Source organism: Diabrotica virgifera, chromosome 2 (genome assembly GCF_917563875.1).
Source record: "Diabrotica virgifera virgifera chromosome 2, PGI_DIABVI_V3a".
NCBI classification, from domain to species: Eukaryota; Metazoa; Arthropoda; class Insecta; order Coleoptera; family Chrysomelidae; genus Diabrotica; species Diabrotica virgifera.
The window spans coordinates 70,932,546-70,951,674 of record NC_065444.1 but is presented as its reverse complement, the minus strand read 5'-3'; positions in this window follow the sequence as shown (position 1 = coordinate 70,951,674).

Here is a 19,129-nt window from a genome sequence, read left to right as displayed (position 1 = left end):
TCCGAGAAAAGTTGCACTGATATAAAAGTTGCGCAATTAAATTTTCTACAATATAAGATTGGTTAAAAATTTTAAAATTTTCACCCTTGTTGTAAAATGGCAATAATTAAGAAAAAACCATAAAAAACTAGTATTTGCATTTTACGTTTTTGAACCATTTATGCTACACTTAGAACCTTCATGTTTTACCCAGAAAAACTTTATAATTTAATAAAACAATACTGTAAATTTCATTAAGATCGGTTCAATAGACTTTTCAAAATGTTGCAGGATTGCAAAAAGTTGATTTTTTTAAATGTAGAAGAATACTGTACCTTTCATTTGCAATTTGCAAAATTAAAATCGGTTTACTACCACGGCGTCAGGATTTTTTTTAATAAACAATAATTTTTGATGCTACGCCCACGACAGCGGATACGTTTGCTCTGATTGGGCCTTTCAATGCCCTTTTATAATGATTGATAAATTTTAATTTTTAGTAAATTTAGATATAAATAAATAAATTTGTTTATTGCAAAATAAAAACACATACTCTGTCCTTTGAAATAACACTTTTTTAGCAAAAACTTTCTTTGTTCATATACAGGGTGTCCAGAAACTCTACCGACAAACGAAGACAGGAGATTCCTCAGATAATTTTATGACAATTTAACCCAACTCACCTAGTCCGAAAATTCACCTAGTCTAAGGGAGCTAGAGCTCTTTGAAGATGGCGCCATGTAATTAGTTTTTCTTAAATACCTCCAGAACGCTTCTATTTAGAAAAACGAAAATTGGTATACATATTTACTTTCCTGAAATGAATCGATTCCATCCATTGCGAATTTCTAGTACCGGTCATAGGCGTACGTTTTAGGTAGGGCAACGGTTACTTTATCGCATAACTTTTTTGTCTTCAACTTTTAAGCATTTTTGATACTGGATTATTAAATTGTGAGGTATTCTAGTACTAAAATGTACTCTTACTTTAAGTCGATAGGATACACCGTTTTCTAGAAAAATCGATTTGAAAGTTTTTAGTTTTGGTAATTTGAAAAAAAAAGTTTAAAAAAATTAAAAAAAAACCGATGTATTTTACCAACTTAAAGCAAGAGTAACTTTTAGTACTCGAATATCTCATAATTGAATAATCTAGTGTCAAAAATACTTAAAAATTAAAGACAATAAAGGTATGCTCTAAAATAACTGTTGACCTACCCAAAACGGACGCCTATGACCGGTACTACAAATTCGCCATTAATGAAATCGATTAATCTCTGGAATATAAATAAATGTACCAGTTTTTATCTTTCTAAATAGTTTTTTTTGTATCTTTTTTTTTTAATTCAAGGAACGAAAAATTTTCAAATTGATTTTTCTAGCAAACGGTGTATCCTATCGACTTAAACTAAGAGTACCTTTTAGTACTAGAATAACTCACAATTAAATAATTCAGAGTCAAAAATGCTTAAAAATTAAAGACAAAAAAGTAAGGCGATAAAATAACCGTTGCCCTACCCAAAACGGACGCCTATGAGTTATACTAGAAATTCGCAATGGATGGAATCGACTCATTTCTGGAAAGTAAATATGTATACCAATTTTCGTTTTTCTAAATAGAAGCGTTCTGGAGGCATTTAAGAAAAACTAATTACATGACGCCATCTTCAAAGAGCTCTAGCTCCCTTAGGAAGCATTTTCGGACTAGGTGAATTGGGTTAAATTATCTTAAAATTATCTGAGGAATCTCCTGTCTTCGTTTGTCGGTAGAGTTTCTGGACACCCTGTATTTTAACTTAGACAATAAAAGTTTATTATTTTTAAACCTATGCAATTGTTTAAACAATATTTCACAAACAATAATCAAATTAGTTTGACTTTTGTAAAATTAAAATATTAAAATACAACAAAATATAGAGTAAGAAAATAATATATTAGATAAATATTGGAAGAAATTTTGGTGGAAATTAACTTGTGTGAATCGAACACCGCTTTCCCTCACGTAGCTCCAAAAATTAATGTTTATTTAAAAAAATTCCTGACGCCGTGATAGTTAATCGATTTTAATTTTGCAAATTGCAAATGAAAGGTACAGTATTCTTCTATCCGCAAAAAAAATTCAACTTGCTATCTGGTTTATTTTTAGTCCTGCAATATTTTGAAAAAATGAATTTTTTTTTGCGAAAGCTGGATTGCAAAATTTATTTTGTAAAATCTATCGAACCGATCTGACTGAAATTAACAGTATTGTTTTATTATGTCATAAAGTTTTTCTGGGTAACATATGAAGGTCCTAAGTGTAGCATAAATTGTTGAAAATGCGAATACTTGTTTTTTATGTTTTTTTTCGCAATTATTGCTATTTTGCAACAAGGGTGACAATTTTTAAAAAATTTTAACCAATCCCATATTGTAATAAATTTAATTACGCAACTTTTATGTCAGTGCAACTTTTCTCGGAAGTGAATACTTCTTCCAAAGTAGTACTGTAGAAACGAAATACTTTCTCTTGATTGAAAATAAGTTACTTTTGCTGGATGCTAAGACCTCTAAAGATTTTTGGGCATTCCTAAATCTCGTATTAAATGATTCAATTCTTGCTGATCAAATCCCATCTTTCGGAGAAGGTTAGTGTCAGCCAATAAGAGAGAAATAGTGGTTTGATACATACGAGATTGTGGGATATATTTATTTATTTATTTATAGTAAATACAAATGAGCTGGCCTCTTGAGACTAATCCAGGTCGTTTCCTGATGGGATTAAAATAGTTGATACATAATATTTATTTGAACAATTTTTTAATTTAATTTAACTAATTAATAATGGCCCTAATCTATTACTAATTCTGAAAATTATAAATAATTCTAATAAATAATTCTAATAAATAATTCTAATAAACAATTAATCAATTCTAAACAATTTTAATAAACAAAATATTATTTTTAATTTATTTTTTTTTGTTATTTTAAATTTTATTTTTTTTGTGAAAATATTTTTTAAAGTGCTTCCAGTTCTCATTCTCAGATGAATATCCACTATTAATCTAAAAATAGTCAGAAATAATTGTAAGTGTAGATCTATTTGACTTGTATAATATTCCCAATGGTATTTCGGTGAGCCTCAGACCTTTAGCCGAAAATATCCCTTGAATTTTTTGTGTTTGATTTATTTTATTTTATTTTATATTTAATATTAATTTTTAATTTTTTATTATATAAGTATTTATTTAGTTAGGTTAAATATTTATTTTATTCCATATTTTTATATATAATTTTAATTTTTATTTTATAATTTCTTATTCAAATTCATATAGGTTGGATATTTACTTGATTTCTTCTTCGCCTGATATTATATAATTCTAATTGTTTCTTTGATATTATGTCCGCTAAATTATTTAATGTATTATATAATTCTTCATTTTGTATTATGTTTTCTATATTTATGCCAACAAGGTCTCTTCTCATTCTTTGTAATTCTTGTGTATTTGTTTGGCTTTCGCAATTAAATAATATGTGTTCTGGTGTGCCTATTTCTCCACATTCACAGTATTTATCATCTTTTAAATTAAATATATGCAGGTATGTAGGGTACGGACCGTGCCCTGAAGGAAATGTATTAATCCTTTTTTTGGATTAAAATAATTTGGTATATTACTTAAATTTGGAATAAAATGATAGAGATAGGATATAGATTGTGGGATATAGAAAAAACTAGACGTAGTAGGAAACAGTTCGTTTTCAGTCGTCGATGTGACCAGTTGTGTTTTGTTTTGTTTGTCATCACGACCGACTTACTCAAATTTGTTTAAGTGTTTTTGTTATTGTTTTGGAGTGTTGTGTAACTAAACTCGTTGTAAGTGTTACCAGATTTGTTTGACTATTCTACATTTTGTTTACTTTTTTAACATTCAACGACCCAATTAAATATTGCTTAACCTTGACCACCATGATCTACAATTGTGATATTTGCTTGATTGAATTTTCCGAAAACGACAAATATAAGATACGTTGTCATGGGGACTGTAGACGATATTTTTGTCTCAAGTGTTCTGGTCTCAATAAAACCGTCTCAAAAACTCTACTAGATCCAAAAAATGCCCATTTAAAATATTTCTGTACATTATGTGATTCACCTAGCCTCAGATGTTTAAATGAAAAAGTAACAAATTTAACAAAAAATCAAATACCACAAGAGAACTTTGACGCCTTACTTCAAGTTACTAAAAAACTCACAGATAATTTGCCTGTATTTATAGAGACATATGATTTATTAGCAAAAAATGACGACAAATTAGACTATCTTACAAAAAAAATTGACGAGATTCATAAATTAAATAACTTGTTAAATCCTGAGTATCTTTTAAAATCCATAAGGCAGATGGAACAAGATATTTTCAATATATCGTCAGTTTTTTTCGGCTGTTCAAATGACACGATTAAAATACAAGTCCAAGATACACATTCATCTGAGATAAAGTTGGGATTAGAGAGGCTCTCTTCACACATCAGTGAAATATCTAATCAAATGTGTAATCTTTCCAACAAACTACCTACTATACCAACGAAGAAAGAGGTATCGAAGAAAAACATAGTATATGCCACTTCTAGTACCCAAACTGAAGACACCCAGCATTTTGAAACCAGTACAGTCAAAAAAACAAAAATTGCACAAGATAAATGTCACTTTGTCGTCATTAGCAACTTAGCCCCAATATACACACCTATACAAGTAGTTCATTACATTAAAGAGAAGCTAGGTATCAAGGAATTTATAAGATGTTACGCCCTCCTTAAAGATGCCAACTCAGATACTGGCTCCTTATTCAAAATAGGTATTAAGTCTAAAACATCTATTGACTTATTATTTAATAAAGAAATTTGGCCACCGGGTGTAAACGTTAAGTGGTCTACAGAATCCTTATACTCCGAACCAACGACTTCATCTGAGACAGATATAAATCAGAAGAACATCAGAAGCACGGTTAACTTGGAAAATCCAATTACCATTCCAAGTAACAACAAGAATGAAGTTGATACCACAAATATACTGACAGACAAGCAGGCCATTGCAATGTGCAAATCTAAAGATCCTTTCCGTTCTCATATTAATTTCATTAAGAAGGATACTTTAGAACCATCGATAAATCTGGATCCTTTGACCCCACCAAGAGTTAGATTGACCAATAACTCGAATAGTCGATATCTTTTAGCCAGATTAAGGGAACCGGATATCTTGAAGGCCATTAAAATTCATCTTGCTTTTCTACACGACCAACCTGCATCAGTATTTTATGATGGGTATACCAACACAAGTGTTAAACTCTTTCTGGCTTCCGAAGGACTTCCGACTAAGAATGAAGATCTAAAAAAAATTCTTCTAGAATTCAACGATGCTTATGGAATCGGTGCAGATGAAGTAGACGCTGATCTTGCTGCTTTTAGGTCTTTTCTCACTTCGGAAAGAATTATTCACCTGCAAAAATCAAGGGAATGTCACCGAAATTATTATTCCACTAGCTCTCCAAGACGAAATTTTTAAATAATACGACGTGTTCTGAGGAACTAGAAACCTCGAATAATTTTAGTGATGACAACTTTAGTATGGTTCTGATTAATATTCGTTCTATAAGAAATAAAACTGACGAATTGTTTTTGTTTCTAGAGGAATTAGGATTTCCCCAGATAGTTGCTGTTACAGAACACTGGCTTGCAGTCAACGAGTCTTTTTTTGTAGAGAATTATACCACAATTGCTAGGTATGATCGTCCAAACTCAGCTCATGGAGGCACCCTAATTCTTTCTGCAAACAATGATTTTTCTCTGATAACAAAATATGACTTTTTGTTGAATGAAGCCTTCTTTGAATTTTCCTTAGTTTTTAATAAAAATCTTAATCTTTACATTATTTGCATCTATAGATCACCTGACTCTTCCGTGGAACTATTTTTTCAGAACCTGCTAAATTTGTTAGATGACTTGCCTCACAAAAGCAGAAAAATTATATGCGGAGACTTCAACATAAATTATGCTGCTGCTTGTGCTACCCAAATGTTCTTGGTCAACATATTTGAATCATATGGTCTCTCCATGCACGTTAATTCTCCTACAAGGATTACAAAAACTACATCTACCATAATTGATTATATTGTCTCCGATTTCTCACCCCTTGATGTTTGCTCTACAGTTATTAATGCGGAACTATCGAATCATGAAGCAGTATATACGAAATTTAACATCTTCAGCAAACCCTCCTCGAAAACCCGACGTTTAGGTAGGATTTTTTCCGCTCGGAATTTTCATAAATTTCAAAATTTATGTTTAACTTCTGACTGGCATTTTCCTTCTACGGACGTGGACTATAATTTCAGTGATTTTTTGGAGAAGCTTGTCTGTATCTTCAATAAGGCATTTCCTTTAATTACGATTAAGCCAAAACGTCGCAAACCCTGGACTACCAAAGGTATCCGCAGATCAGCAAAAAATATGCGTTCACTACTTTATATCAAGAAATTTACTACCAACGTCTCTGTCACTCAATATATCACCAATTACAGAGTCACATACTTAAAACTCATCAAATCAGCTAAAAAAGCCTACTATCAAAATCGTCTAGGAAGCTCCAAAAGTGTTGCAAAAGAAACTTGGTCCATAATAAACGATCTTCGAAACAAAACCCACGCAGCTCAAACATTTGCCCTTCCAAACCCTGAAAATCTAAACGAATACTTCATTAACGTGAGTAAAAATATAACATCCACTATTCAGTCTCAACAAGATCCCATTTCCTATCTCCCTAATTCAGAAATTGTCTCGAATTCATTCTTTATAAGACCAATCTATAAATCTGAATTGATCCAAACGATCAATAGTATCAAAAGCAAATCATCTTGTAGTACTGATGGACTATCTATAAAAATCTTCTCAAATCTCACAGATAATGTGTTAGAACTCCTCGTGTCACTAATTAATGATTCCTTTGAAAACGGTAAATTTCCAGAGTGCCTAAAGACAGCCATTATTATTCCTCTTCATAAAGGTGGCGAAAAATCTAATGCCTGCAACTATAGACCTATTGCCCTACTACCGGTACTCTCCAAAATTATTGAGAGGCTCATAAAAACCCGACTTATGTCCTTTCTCTTTGATAACAATATTTTATCACAAAATCAGTTCGGCTTCTTAACTAATAAATGTACAACTGATGCCATGTTTTCTGTACTTCACGAGGTTTACCAAGCACTAAACAATAATCTTTATACTGCCACTGTTTTCTGTGACTATTCCAAAGCTTTTGATTGTGTAAATCACAACATTTTGATTAAAAAACTTAATTACTATGGAATTCGAGGTATTTCTTTGAATTGGTTTAAATCTTACTTAGATAATAGGAAACAATTGGTTAGAGCAAATGATACTGACTCTAGTCTCAAAAACATTATATGTGGAGTACCACAAGGTTCAGTATTGGGTCCTCTACTTTTCCTGATCTTTATAAATGACATCACTAATTTAAAAATCGATGGAAAAATTTTTCTTTTTGCTGATGATACCAGTATCACTTGGAGCAACTCAACTATTGCAACTCTTCATGCAACTATAACTTCTGATCTTCTTACGATAAAAACCTGGTCTGACTCTAATTTACTCTCCTTTAACGTGGATAAAACGGTAGCATTATCATATAAAGGTGCTCTTCAACCCCTGCTTGTCAATAGCAGCCAGATCTCTACCGTTGATTCTGTAAACTTTCTTGGTATTCTTTTAGACAGCAACCTCAAATGGTCCCTTCATATCGATTTGTTAAGTAAGAAACTCGCCTCGGCCTGCTATGCCATAAGATCTGTTTCGAAGGAACTCAATTTAGCATCTTCTAAAATAACATATTTTTCTTTATTCGAGTCTCATCTTCGATATGGTCTTCCTTTTTGGGGGTCTAGTACAGCTGCCCAATTTGATGTTATTTTCAAATTACAAAAAAGAGCAATAAGATATCTGTTTGGCCTCAGAAGAACAACCCATTGCAGAAGTTACTTTAAAGATCACGAAATTTTAACCCTTCCATCTTTGTATATTTTAGAAACTGTTTGCTTAATTCGTAAACACATGCATGTCTTTCCAGCAAGGCCTCATCATGACTACTCCACCAGAAATTCAACTTTTGATGTCTATTTACCGATCCCGTCTTCTGAGTTAGTAAAGAAATCTATACTATATTCCGCAAAAAAACTATACAACCATCTCCCTTTACAACTTAAATCTGCAACATCCTTTCTCAAGTTCCGTAAAATGACAAAAGCTCATTTATCTAAAAGACCATATTATTCAGTAGAAGAGTTTCTTAATGACTAACTAAGAAATCACAGTAATGTACAAGTAACTAAAGTGTATTTATCTATATTTGGGTGTCACATACAGCAGCTTAAACTTATTAGTTCCTTTGTTTGTGTTTTATTATATTATGTTGTAGGTTCAATTTTGCAATTTATAGTAATTTTGCAATATATTGGTTTTTGTTTTTTTACTTCACTTTTTTTTAACTTGTTTATATATTTTTTTTATTGACGATTTATCTAATTTTATAAAATTGTATTTGTTATTGTTATTGTTATGTATATCTTTTTCGTGAATCTATGTTAAGCTTTGTCCATAAAATTGTATAATTTTCAGTGACAATAAAGCATATTTCTATTCTATTCTATTCTAACAACCAAATCCATGATATAGGCGAAAAGAGAGACATGAATATAAGAGATATGAAAATCCTGGCCACCAATAGAAGCGCATGGAAGAAATGGTTAAGAGGCAGAACACTATATCCGGCATCCTGAAGAGCATTAAGGATTATGAGAAACAAGAAGAAGAAATCAACATTGTTGAGTACCTATAAAACAGCTGAAAAATCAAAGCCTACAGATTTTTTTTTCAAATTGTTCCCACTGTAATTTACGTATTAATCTTACATTATTATTTTTTTTTCGAATTATTTAAATTGAGAAGCATTTATGCGTCTGGTGACCACAAATTTGGATTTAGAGAACCATGTAATTCTTACTTACTTCTCTTATAAAACAAGAATAAACCCGTCCTTACTTGTTTATTTTATAGGTACATTGCATTCATAGCTGTCGGTAGGTGAGGAATTAGTTAGTCTGTCGTCTGTGTTATCAGTTATCAATATGTTGTATGAACAGGAGCAGAAACGTTTGAAAAAGCTTTGAAAGATTTTTTTCAGGCGAAGAATTTTTAGAACATGGATAGTGTTTAAGAAAAATTTTTCTTTACAGATGGTTTATAGGAGGGCATATCTGGATTTATTTCGTATAATGTGTCCCAAGTATTGTAATCTTGTAACCTCGGAAACCTTTTTTTGGATGGTGCTAGAAAGGTCACCGATGGAGACACTGCGACGGCAGCCAGATGGTAGGTGGAAAGCGAGTCGTGGGTTCGAAACTAGCTTTTGGAACGTGGAAGGGAGTCAATAGAAGAAATAGGTAAAGATAAGACAAAAGAAGGTAGATTAGAGAAGAGAGAGAAACAGATAAAAAGATAGATAGGTCAAATTACCTAAGATAAGAGAAGAGATACAGGGCGCCGCTTAACTTTTTGGGGTTACAAGGGGAAAATTAAGAAACCTTAAAAACGAAAACAGGTAGGTAAGGAAAGATAATGAGGTTCTGAGACCAAATACAAGAAAAGATATAGACAGTTCATTAGTAAATATTTAGAGGTAATCTCTTATCAGGGAACTTATTAGGAGTAGATAAATAAAACTCGTGACATAAACAAAAAACAATATATTGTACAAATGGTTCACCAGAAGGGTGAATCCCAAAAAACACAAGAAATAAAGAGAAAACAATATATACCAATCAAAACTGCACCAACAATTAATGTGTTGTTGTGTACAGTTAGAAATAAACAATGATTATGATAGAATAAATACAAGTATCATATTATGACAAAAACATGCACAATTAAAAACACAGTAAAGAGAGGTTATGAATAAAAAAAAAAATCAAGCATCTATCATGAAAAATCTCTCTTTACTGTTTTAGGGCTTATCTCGAGATAACGGATATGGTAAATTTAATGATTGATAGAAAATATAAAGCACAAAGATATAATAAAATTAAATGCAAAGCATACAAAGTTAACAAACGTTTACAGTTCAAAGATCAAAAACCACCCCGCACTTGGTTTTATAAACAAAAAGCCAATCGCACAGCTATTAATGAATTAGTGAATGTTTGTACCTACTTAAGGTTTGACAATGAAAAGTTCTTATGTAATGAATAAAAAATTATATTAATGAAACCGCTGATGAGATTACATCGGAGGTTAGCTTAACCACAGATGAAGATATTTTTGAGGTAGATAGCCCATAGATTGCTCTATTTTTGGAAATAGTTGTAGGTAGTATAATTAAGACACTTACAGTTACTCTGCCTCTTAAATTGCACTGATTCTACATTTACTTTAACTAGTAAGCAAGCACTGAAGTTATTTGGTAATTTGGATCTAATCGGGTGTTAGATCCAAATACAGATACGATAAGCGAGTGAATACCACTCAGATAAGATCATAAGATCATAGAGTGACTTCTCACTCCCAAGATATATTGCAGATAAGGTATATGGTAGATAAGATATGAGTAGAGACTGGAAAATATGCACTAAAAAATGTCTAAAATATGCATGCAATATGCATTTTAAAACAAGCTGAATATGCACAATTAACATGCAAATATGCATTTATATATGCACTTATTTTTATATGAATAATTTTATGGTTTACGTTAAATACATAAATAAATAAAAAATAATAAAAATAAATAAATAGGTTTGAATTTAAACCAAATTGTATTATTATTTCTTAATATATTTTTTTAACTTCAGGTTTTGTGACAAATAAAACGGCAAAATATTTTATTTTGACCACAAGATAAATAAGCGTACAATAAAATAAATGTACATATTTTTATTGTTACAATATTGATTCATATTTTCTAAACTAATATTATAAAAAGAGTACAATAAAACAAATTTACATATTTTTATTGTTACAATAAATAATCATATATTGATTCATATTTTCTAAACTAATATTATGTCTTCTATCTGTTAATATTTGTTTATAGGCAGAAAAAGATCTCTCAACGTCACAAGATGTAATTGGGGCATATTTAAACTTTGCTATTAGAGACGGATCCATATTAATATTTTCATCGAAGTTTCCAAAATTGATTATATTATTTATTGAACGCAATAAAGTGAAACCCTCATTTTTGTTTAAAACGTCATCAAGTTTATCTTTAATTTTTACTCCAATTTCCCCATTCAGATTTGTTATTTTCTGTTTAACCGAATCAACAATAGACATACTATTGTGAAGACATAAATTTTGAGCCTCTAATTTTGTAATTGAACTTTCAATGATATCGAAATTCGATTTTATATACAACAATTGATTTTTAATAGACTTTTCTTTAAAAATATTTTGACAGTTATCAATAGCGGTACAAGTCGGATCAAAACTTGAAATAACGCTTTTGATGTCGTCGTAGTGTTCAGATAAAAATATAGCACTTTTAAGCCAAGTTCCCCATCTGGTTAATACTGGTTCTGGTGGTAAAGGAATATCGGGAAGCATCTCCCTATATACCTGTACACGTAGTGGTGCTTTCAGAAATACTTTTTTTACATTATTTATTAAGGTGTTTACATTGGGAAATTCAATTCTAACTTTCTCTGCAACTCTGTTTAGGCCGTGCGCCAAACATGTACAGTGAATTAAATTAGGGAAAAAGATTTTAAGATTGGATGCAGCTTTCATCATATATGAGGCGGCATCACTAAGCATTAATAATATTTTTTCAAATGGTACTTGATCAGGTAAAAAAAAATTTGTTAGGGATTCGTTAACAAATCTAGCTATTGTAGCATAGTTTGTTTTTTCCAAACATTTTACACTAATTAAGTATGAGTTTTTAAAATCGCCAGAGTCGTTAAGAACTCCAACAATTAGATTCGCAATTTGTCGACCCTTTGTATCCGTTGTTTCGTCGACGGAAATCCAAAGATAATCGGCTTTTAACTGATTTTTAATACTCGTCATCACATCTTTGTAACATGCACTGACATATTTTTTCCGAAGAGTTGAAGAACTTGGTATTTGAGCTGGTTTATCTTTAATCTTGCAATAAGTTTTTAAAAAGTTTTGACACGATTTATGTTCTAACTTGTGCAGAGGGATATTGCAGTTCAAAAAAAATGGCATAAATCCTTTGCAAAGGTTTCTTGCCCAACTGACGTATTCTGAATCTGCAAACTGTTCTGTAGAATCTGCTGGCGAGGTTTATTATCATTTTTTGATAGCTTAGTTTGGTGAAGTGAAGTTTTTATGTGTTGAACTACTTGGAATTTCTTTTGACATGGAATCTGGAATATAATGATAATGATGTTTTAGATGTTTTCGTAAATAGATACCTACATTAAAATGATCAAACTTTTTAAACCTCCCCCAATTTTTTTTTATTTCTCAAAGTGAAATTGAAATCGTCAAACAATAAAGTACAGTCAGTGTACCGTAGTATACAGGGTGGGCCACTCTCAACACCTCGCTCTGTATAAGCCAAACCGTTGCGAACTTTAAAAAACAGTTTTTGAAGAAATGGGACGGTTTGTCATTTTAGAATAGACAGACACATAGATGTGCAAAGAAGTTTGATAAGTTTAAAAATCTATTGAAGTGGAGAACTTACCTTTTTATCACAAATGGTGCAAAACATACTTTCACTGTCGATAACTTTTAGATGATTGTTACTTCCAATCCAACTTCTGAGAAGACTTGATTTTTCCCTTGCTACTTTAGGCATTTTCACAATAATAATAAAATGATTTTTTTACACAGTATAGTCAATAACTTGCAATCACAAAAGTTGAATAATCGGCGATTGATTTAAGACTAACCATTCATAAAATAAAATAATCTATCCTACCCTTAAAACAGTGTTGCCAACTCGACCAATATAGTATTTGCCAAACCTCACAAGAATGATGGAATGATCAGTTCAACAGTAGGTATTCCATTATCAACTAATAAAAAATCCCTATAGCAAGCATAACCCAGTACAGATAAATTATTTGTTTTAAAAAATGCTGAAACATGATCCTGTAGTTAATAGTAATCTCATGGTCCACAGACATAAGTACTAATATAAACATTATTGAAGGCGAAGGGATTTGCTGATGTAGGTGTGTATGTGTGAATGGTTAAACATTTTTTGTTAGGAATCAGATTTGACTCACTGATATCAGTTTCAAGTTCCTGTGAGAGAGTTCCTAAGTTGTTTTAGTAATTGTAAGGCCAACATAAAAATTTGTTCTGAATTAGAAGATTTTCGATTTTTACTAAATAATTTTTATATTATTTAATATGCTAGAAAATATGCTATATGCTAAACAAGAAATAAATAAGCTAAACAACACAAAAATATGCCAAATCTAGCATAAAATAAGCTAAATTGGCAACGCTGCCTTAAAATTTCGTTTTGGTTGGTTTTCCCAGAATAATTCATAGTTGGCCGACACCAGCAGAAAGTACAGGTAATATTTGTAATGTTATTCAAAATATAATCGGTATTTACTTAGGTAATTTGTAAATTCTGAGAAGTCTATAAATCTTAAATATCCGGATAATGATACCTGCAGCTATAAATAACGCCCATTATGTTTATGGGTACAACAACAAAGGAACTTAACAGCAAAATATTTACTTTCACATTTTATTTTAATGGATGTTGATGTTACTAATATATACCTTATTTTTAAATGGGGTAGAGTAAATTCCCATCAAAATATGCATTTATATGCTCTTAAATCTCCAAATATGCAAGGCATATGCATTTATGAAAAACATGAGAAATATGCAGCATATATATGCATATGCATTTTGCATATAATCCAGTCTTTAGATATGAGGTACTAGAGACACACGTCTCTACTTCAAGCTACCCAGCCGCCAAGTCCTCCCCTTTCGCAATCTTTGCGATCCTTTTCCTCTAAAAAAAGTGGGAATATATCCCTACTCAAAAAATTGAACTCCAAAAAAAGAACCGACCTAGTTTAGTTTTTTAGGTAAAGTAGCGGTATTTTATAAAGATGCCGAAAGATTAAATCAAGGGACCTGACGGTGGTTTTCAGAAGGGAAAGTTATTCCTTTGAAATATTACTGAAACGGAAAGTGATCATAAAACATGGCAATACCATGCCGCTTTGAATAAAGTGTAATACCTCACGGAAGTCTAGCAGTAACTTTTTGGGAGGTTTCTTAACGGTACCTTTCTTACTAACACATTACAATAACAGGAGCTATATAAAATAAGAGACTTTGGGTTTATTTCCAAAATATTGTGTTTCGGCAAAGCTGCAATAAAAAAATAATCCCGTTTATAATAATAAACTCAGTTATTTGCGTTTGTCATACCGACAACGAAATGTGCCAGTACCGTTATGATAATAAATTTAGCCAAGGGTAGTTATTTACTTAAACGGCCATAGGCGTACCCGTAATGAGTACTAGTGGGTTTAAAATTTAATCCAACAGGTATATTAATTATTTACTAATCTTATAATATAAAAAAATGTTCCAATCTTCTGCACATATGTTCGTTCAAGCTTCACGATTCAGTACCATAAAAAATTATAGGGAAGGCGCAGCATCGCAGCATTCAAACTTTTGTACCAAGAGAGAGGTTGTGCTTCTTAAGAAAGATCCCCATCTGGTTGAAGGTGGACCTAGCTTTTCCAGTACTCGCTCCTATCTTCTGGTTGTTACGACTTGTAGGTCTTCAGTTTATCCGCAAATACTATGGTATCATCTGCACATCTAATGTTTTTTACCCGTTGAGTAGAATGCCATTTTCCGTAAAGGTTTCGAATTATTTTCAGATCTTGGTAATTAATTCCTGCTTCTTTTAGTATTTGAATCATTTGGCGTGCTGTAGGCACCTGGAGTGCTGTAGACGTGCTGTAGATAAACCTACTCGATAAAACGCTTTTTCGTAATCAATAATACATGCGTATATGTCTCAATTGACGTCTCAGCATCTCTGGAATAAGACTTGTGCTGAAAACAAAGCCTCTCTCGTACCAATTGGGGGAAAATTTGACTTTCACACAGCTTGTAAATTCTCTTACGGATTATTTTATCGTATGGTATTTGTCGCATTTTTTGCTGATGGTTTTTATGGCAGTGCAATAAACTGGATACTTGAGTATCTTTGTGATCATTGCTATTAATTCGTTGTCCATTAATTTGAGTAGTTCTGCTTGTATATTATCGGGGCCTGTTGCTTTGCTATCCTTTAGGTGTGTTATTTTGGAATAAACTTCCTGCTGTAATATTCTTGACCATTTACATCTTCTTCTAGCTCAAATGTGTTATCTCTTTGGTCTTTAAACACTTTCTTTAAATATTTTTTCCACGTTCTTATTTTACTCCATTTGTCGCAAAATGATGTTTCCAATAGAAGCAGTTAGATTTCCTTTCTTGGTTTCCGTCTTGGTGCACCTGTGAGTTCTTTAATTTTCCTATGTACATTGTGACTATCGTACTTTGACTGTAGAGTCTCAATTTATTTTTAGTGATTCAGATTAGTTATAGTGATTAGGCAATGGTGAGAAAAGATTCATACCCACTAAATATACGTATTTTATGTTCTTCTTCCTAAGGTGCCGAGACCGTTTGTCGATCGTTGGCTCTCAATGTTGCCCAGCATATTAACAATCATTGTCTTATTTACAGCCGCAAGAAATAGTTCAGTGCTAGTTTTCCCAAACCATTGGCGTAGGTTTTTAAGCCAAGAAGTTGTACGGAGGCCCACACTTTTTTTCCCATTATTTTACCTTGCATGACAAGGTGAAGTATGTCATATTTTTCTGGGTGACGCATTATATGATCAAAGTATTCCAATTTGCGCCTTTTAACCGTGTTCACTACTTCGCAACTTTTATTCAAACGTTGCAAAACCCTTTCGTTTGTGACTCTTTCTACCCAACTGATCTTCAGAATACGGCGGTAGACCCACATCTCAAATGCTTCTAGGTTTTTTAAAAGCGATTCTGTCAGGGTCCATGCTTCAACCCCGTAAAGTAGTACTGGGAATATATAACATCGAACCATTCTTATGCGAAGTTCCAAATTTAGATCATGACTGCACAGAATTTTCTTAAATTTCATAAAACTTGTTCTTGCTTTGGCAATTCTACTTTTTATTTCTGTACTAGGGTTCCAGCTTTCATTAATATGAGTACCCAGATATACAATATTACTTACTCGTTCAATTGAGTCATTACCGATTGTTACGTTATAGTTATTATTATTTACGGCTGCCTGTTTACTAATAACCATAAACTTTGTTTTTCTTGCGTTGAGTTTGAGTCCATATATCGCGCAGAATGCACCATTCGGTTCAATAACGCTTGAAGATGTTCAATTGATCCTGTCAGTAACAAGGTGTCATCTGCGTATCTGATATTGTTCATAAGCATACCATTAATGAGTATTCCCTCTTTTGCGTTTTCCAACACTTCATTTAAGATTGTTTCAGCGTAAAGATTAAACAACATTGGTGACAATATACAGCCTTGTCGAACTCCACGCTTGATTTTTATTTCTTCAGAGCACTGATTCCCAACCCTAACACATGCAGCCTGGCCCCAATACAAATTTGCGATTATTCTAATGTCCCTACCGTCCAGACCAGTAGTTTTGAGAATATGTAGCATTTTTTCATGGCGAACTTTATCAAAGGCCTTTTCAAAATCAATCGCGCACATGAAAACGTCATGATTTACATCTCTGCATCTTTGAATTAAAACTTGGGTTGCGAATAGTGCATCACGCGTTCCAAGGCCACAGCGAAAACCGAACTGAGTACTTGAGATTCTTTCCTCAATTTTTCTATATGTTCTTTGATGAATTATTCTGAGAAAAGTTTTCAATACATGACTCATTAGGCTGATGGTGCGATAGTCGCTGCATTTTGTGGCTCTGTGTTTTTTTGGTAGTACAACAAATGAGGATTTAAGCCAATCTTTAGGAATTTTTCCGCTTTCGTAGATTAAGTTGAATAATTTCGTAAGTATCTTAATGCCCTCGGTACCTAAAAGCTTTAGCGTTTCTACGTAAATCCAATTTGGTCCGATCGCCTTGCCGTTTTTTGCGTTCTTTATAGCGTATTGCACTTCTTCTCTAGTTATTGGAGGACCGCTCATGCCATCTAGCGTTTCTAGTTCGCTTCTTTCATCATCGAATAATTCCTTTATATATTCTGTCCATCGTATTAGTTGACCGTCGATACCGATTATAATTTCTACGTTTTTATCTTCGATTAGTGGAAGATTACATTTTTTATTCAGTCCTGCAACTTCTTTCAGTTTTTTGTGCATATTGAATGCGTCATAGATACGCTCGTAGTTCTCAATTTCTTTTTTAGCTGATCTTATTTTTCTTCGGATCATACTTTTTGTATTCTGTCAGATTAGCATTCTTATATTTTCTTCTTGCATCCATTAAATTCAATATCTCTTCTGTCATCCACTGTTGCTTTTTCTTTTCCTACGCTGATTTTCCATTAGACGGTCTTCTTGGACTTTTTCCAATGTTTCTTTGCATGACTCCAATAATTGTTCTTCTGAATTTTTATTTCCCAATTTCTGACTTATTTTATGGTGAATAAGTACAAATTAACATCTACTTGAAATGGGATGTTACGCAAGAAATTTTCAAATAAATCAAAAATAAGTCCAATTGACTCTTAACCGACTGGCGTCTGTGCCTCGTTGGCTAAAAATTACAAAGAGAGATGATAGTCCATTTACTTTATTTATGAATGTTTTTGCCGATCTCAGAAAATAACATTTGTCAAAATAAAGTAACAAAAGATATGACGCGTGGGAAATTTCTGAAGGAAATTCCGAATGGGGTGTGGTGAATGGCGAATAACAAGAAAGGATGTCGCAGGATTTCAAGTATTTATTGTTTAACTTTTCAACTTAATTCCTTCAAAAGAACGATGACGAGCAATCATTAAAGTTATGTACCATCAAATATGAAAACATTTATGAATAATGAGATTAAAAAAGAAATATTATATTTTAATGTGTATGAAAATGGCGATTCGGGCGAAACACGAGTGTTCTGTAAAGGACAAGAATTGGAGAGGGTTACGGCCTACGAGTACCTGGGCACGATAATATCGAATCACGGAAAGCTAGACCTAGAAATTGCAAATAGGACAAAGGAAGCTACGAAAATATATTATGCGATTAATAATACGATACTGTTAAAACGGGAAATCAGCCATGAAACAAAAATACATGTATATAATACAATCACAATACCTACCAACTCTTCTATATGCAAGCGAGACATGGGTCACAAATAAAAGACATGAAAGTGCCATAACTGCAGCAGAAATGAAGCAGCTGAGAAAAATAGCTGGAAAGACGAAGATGGACAGGGAAAGGAACTAAAACATCAAAACCGTGCTAAGTCAGGAACCAATAGAGAAAAAATTGAAAGAAGAAAACTGAATTGTTTGGACATATAACTAGGATGAACGAGAACACACTAGTAAAGAAGGTGACTGATGCCAAAAGACAGGGAAAAAGAAGAAGGGGCAGACCTAGAAAGGGGTGGATGGAGCAGATCGAGGAAATCGACGCTCTTATAGTAGGCTATTGATTATGTACTATAGAAAGGAACTACAACGTTAACGGGGTTTTATTATGTGATATGGTCAATGAATCTCTATATATGAAAAAACCGCGGAGTGCTACCATTTAAAGGGGTGCGTTTTTGAGAAATGGGTGAATTAGTCCCTGGGCACAGGTTACATAAGGGTGAGTTCTATGCACTTTTGGTACAAACACGTCTACATAAAAATTGTTCCTGGTTAAATTTCCTATCTAAATATAACTTTTTAAAGTCAAACGTACTTTTTTTTACAAAAATATATTCAAAAGAAAAAGTACAAAGAAACCCAAAAGAAAAAAAATTTGTTTTTTGTCTCATAATTTTTGTCCGCGGGGATATAGGTATAGACATTGCTTCACAGAAAAAAAACTTACATATTTTCTCTTTAAAA